Raw genomic sequence first — 4,839 nt, forward strand, 5'->3', positions numbered from 1 at the left:
GCAGGAAGGCAAAAGGCATTACACAGGAACAGCAGCAACATAAGAAGAAAACGAAGACATTTTTGAAAAAACGAAACAAAAAAAGTTGTCACTACTTCCTAGCCCAACAAGCATTTATTCTCTATGCACAGCTCAAAATATCGTTTTTACTTAATGATAGTATTAACTAATATTTTAAAAACCATGAACAAATGAACAAAAGAGAAGATAATGGTGTAAAATGTTTGGTAAAAAAAAATTGTTTGGCCACAAATACAGATGCTCAAATACGGTCTCTTTGCTACAGTTTTCTTGAGGAGCAGCATGGCCTAGTGGATAAAGAATGGGCCCAGGAGTTAGAGGGACCTGAGTTCTAATCCCAACTCTGCCACTCGTCTGCTGTGTGACCTTGGGCAATTCACTTAAATTCTCTGTGCCTCCTTTACTACATCGGTAAAAGAGGGATTGAGACATAGACTGTGTCCAACAGGATTACTTTGTACCTATCTTTAGAGAAGCAGCATGGCTCAGTGGAAAAAGCACGGGCTTTGAAGTCAGAAGTCATGGGTTCAAATCCCAGCTCTGCCAATTGTCAGCTGTGTGACTTTGGGCAAGTCACTTAACTTCTGTGTGCCTCAGTTACCTCATCTGTAAAATGGGGATTGGGACTGTGAGCCCCCCGTGGGACAACCTGATCACCTTGTAACCTCCCCGGCACTTGGAACAGTGCTTTGCACATAGTAAGCGCTTAATAAATGCCATTATTATTATTACTACCCCAGAAACTTAAAACAGTGCCTAGTAACAAATACCATTTTAAAATAAAAAGGAAAACCTAGGGTCCTGGGGATTGCAGAGGTTACCTGTCTGGTCTAGGGCACCCTTGATCCTCCAGTCAAAATTCCTGGTAAACAAATTAAATTTAGCTCACAAACCTTTACTGCAACTTCTTCCTCCAACTACCTAAGGTAACCATTCATCCTCCAAAAGTAGCCTCTTGTAGAGTTTTAAACTGTAGTCTTTGAATTATGTGTCTGCAAAACTCCCTAAGGAGAAATGGGAAAGGTACATTTTGTTTTGTTTTTTCCTGGTCACAAAGTGACTCAATATTTTTGTTGAAAACCTTTAAAAAAAATGGAAGGGGGGCAGGGAGAATGAAGCCAAGGTAATGTTTTATTCCCTAAATTGAGCTTCTACGAAGATTATAGGGGAAATAGCCCTAATAGCACCCGAACATTAAATTACTGAAAATACAGCACATAATTTAGACAGTGCCTAGACAGTGCATTTTCAGTTTTCTTTGCTCTTCTCTTAAAACACACCCCCCCTTCCTGCTATGACTAAGAAAAATTTTCCCAAATACAGTATTAGTCATTCGATTGCCAGATACATGGCACGATTTTCCTGCTCAAAGTATTCCAACTGTAAAGTTCACTTTACTTAAATGAAGTTGAAGAGAGTCTTCAGCCTTTTTCACTGACAGAAAAACAATGGAGTCTTCAGCCCCCTTCCTTCAGCCGGAAAAGCTTACCCCTTGTCTGTACATCCTCAGGAAACCCGGTTCTCCGGGCAGCTTTAAACGGAGAAGGAAAAGTTCAGAACTACCCACTTTGGATCCATTTTCATTAGAATCACTGCTATGGAACATGAAAAGATGTCTTTTAGAGACTTATCCTTGTAAAAACTGGATTCTTCCTGCAACCCAAAGCCAATGGGTGAGAGGAATATTGCAGTTGCCTACAGAGAAACAACAACTTTGAGATTGACTAGGCCTGTACCTTGCTAGGGTGAAAACATGTTGACATTGGTAGAAAAAGCAGTGAAATCCCGAGAACAGAAATGAAAATCATTTGACTCACGCTATTCATTTTACTCAGTACAGTGTTTAGGAAGGAAAGACAGGCCCAATAGGAATGCTTTCAAGCACTCATCTCCTCTGTTTACGCTTTTATTTATACACTACAGGCAGTCTGCGTTTTCTAGTATTTGAAGACAGCTCCGTTTCACTTAGCAGCACGCCTAACAAATTCCTAAACCAGATGCTCCGCGCTGAAGTTGCTCTTCGTTAAATGGGACACGGAAAGCTATCGTGTGACTGGGCTTTTTCGAACTGATTCTGTTGCAACTGGGCACCAAGATCGGGCCTAACGTGCGTTCCTCCCTGCAGAGCTCAACTTTAATTGTGAGTAGCGCACAGGATTTCTGCATGTCGCGGAATCAGCTGTCAACCCTCTTCTGTCGTCCCTTGGATTGTTTCGGAACAGGGCAAGGCGAGCCAGTGGTTTGTTCCCTTGAAAGCTTAAAACTGTTAGAAGTAAGAACCATAAAATCGCTTACAGCTGAGAAGTTGTTGTGGAAGATTTGCTGAAAAGCCAGTTAGGGGAATGTGAAGCAGCCTAAAAAGAAAACGGCAGTGCCAATTGGAAATTGCATGGGCTGCACTCTCATTTACCCTTTAACTGTTATGTGGGGAAGCAGCATGGCCTAGTGGATAACCATTGGCCTGAGTGTCAGAAGGTCATGGGTTCTAATCCCGGCTCTGCCACTTGTCTGCTGTGTGACCTTGGGCAAATCACTTCACTTCCCTGAGCCTCAGTTGCCTCATCTGTAAAACGGGGATTGAGACTATGAGCCCCCTGTGGGACAGGGACTGTGTCCAACCCGATTTGCCCGTATCCACCCCAGCGCTTAGTACAGTGCCTGGCACATAGTAAGCACTTAACAAATACCATAATCATTATTATTACAATTGTTATTGTTATTAGATCACGATTATTATTATTCCTAGTGACTTCAAAATTTATGGAACTTCAGCAGTCTTCATTGGCCCAAGTTTGCTTATCTCCTATTAGGATTTAGCCCGGGATCCATCTTTTCACCCCTGGTGTATAAATGGATAGTTTTGCTGAGGAAGGAGAGACTAGTTATGGAACATTTTTGCCTTTATTCATGTGTCCACAAACACCTTCGCAATAAACAAAAGGACTTAACTTCTCCATGCCTCAGTTACCTTATCTCTAAGGTACCTATCTCCCCCTTCTAGACTGTGAGCCGGTTGTTGAGTAGGGACCGTCTCTATACGTTGCCGACTTGTACTTCCCAAGCGCTTAGTACAGTGCTCTGCACACAGTAAGCGCTCAAGAAATACAATTGAATGAATGAATGAATAGGGAACCCAATTAACTTGTATCTACCCCAGTGCTTAGTACAGTGCCCGTCACATAGTAAGTGCTTAACCAATACTATACATGGAGAGGGGGGCGGCGGGGAGAGAGAGAGAACAGTATGAGCCTGGCAACTTGAATAAATAGAAAAAGGGACGAAAGACAGAATGCCAAGAGAAAATAAAGGGTAGGTATGAACAGACTCTTTTCTAGGTAAAAACTGTAACTAGTGGAGTCACCCCAGTACACAAGTTTTAATTCACTTACTTATCAATGATTTGGAAGACTGAAGACGCAGTGAAATCTTCAAGTCTGCAGATGCCATAAAGCCCTTCTTCTGTGTGGTGGACCACTATGATAAGGGAAGTAAATAATAATAATAATAGTAATAATGGCATTTATTAAGCACTTACTATGTGCAAAGCACTGTTCTAAGCGCTGGGGAGGTTACAAGGTGATCAGGTTGTCCCACGGGAGGCTCACAGTCTTCATCCCCATTTTACAGGTGCGGGAACTGAGGCCCAGAGAAGTGAAGTGACTTGCCCAAAGTCACACAGCTGACAGTTGGTGGAGCCGGGATTTGAACCCATGACCTCTGACTCCAAAGCCCGGGCTCTTGCAGGAAGACGCCAAAAGACTGACTGAGTAGGCTGAAAAATCGCGAATAGACGTCAACAAATCAATCAATCAATCATCGTATTTATTGAGCGCTTACTGTGTGCAGAGCACTGTACTAAGCGCTTGGGAAGTACAAGCTGGCAACACATAGAGACAGTCCCTACCCAACAGTGGGCTCACAGTCTAGAAAGGGGAGACAGACAACAAAACAAAACATGTGGACAGGTGTCAAGTCATCGGAATAAATAGAAATAAAGCTAGATGCACATCAAAGTAAGCCCTGGTAAAAAAAAAAAGACACAGGTGGGAGTTACGCATGATCCCAGATCCTCGGATAATAATAATATTACTGATGGTATTTGTTAAGCACTTGTTATGTGCCAGGCACTGGTCTAAGCCCTGGGGTAGATACAGGGTAATCATGTTGGACACAGTCCCTGTCCCACATGAGGCCCACAGTCTTAACCCCCATTTTACAGATGAGGTAAGTGAGGCACAGAGAAGTGAAGCGACTTGCCCAAGGTCACACGGCGGGCAAGTGGCAGAGCCGGGATTAGAATCCAAGCCCTTCTGACTCCCAAGCCCCTGGTCTAACCACTACGCCATGCGGTTTCTCTTGATGGGCTCATAATTCATTCAATCGTATTTATTGAGCGCTTACTGTGTGCAGAGCACTGTACTAAGCGATCGGGAAGGACAAGTTGGCAACATATCCAAAAATGGTGACTCGGAAGCTCAATAAACCAGATTATTTTACTAACACCTACGAAAGCCAGCCTAAGCAGATATATATATATATATATATATATATAAAATAAAAAAATAAAAAATATATATTTTTTATATATAGTGAACGATGATAAAGAAAATAGCTCTCGTTTCAAAAAGCAAATTGTAGTTAATCTAATTTTCAGGCTCCAAGATAGACTTGTAACAATGCTTCCCATGAAAGCTCGACTTAGTTTGTGTAGGAAAAGTTCTTTCCATTTTGATCTAGATTTTGTTTTCAGTTTTTCAAGGTAGCACATTATCTAATAGAAAATATTATCACTTTAAGCATTTCATATGATTTTAAGAA

The sequence above is a fragment of the Tachyglossus aculeatus genome, chromosome 12 (assembly GCF_015852505.1).
Source record: "Tachyglossus aculeatus isolate mTacAcu1 chromosome 12, mTacAcu1.pri, whole genome shotgun sequence".
In the NCBI taxonomy this organism is placed as follows: Eukaryota; Metazoa; Chordata; class Mammalia; order Monotremata; family Tachyglossidae; genus Tachyglossus; species Tachyglossus aculeatus.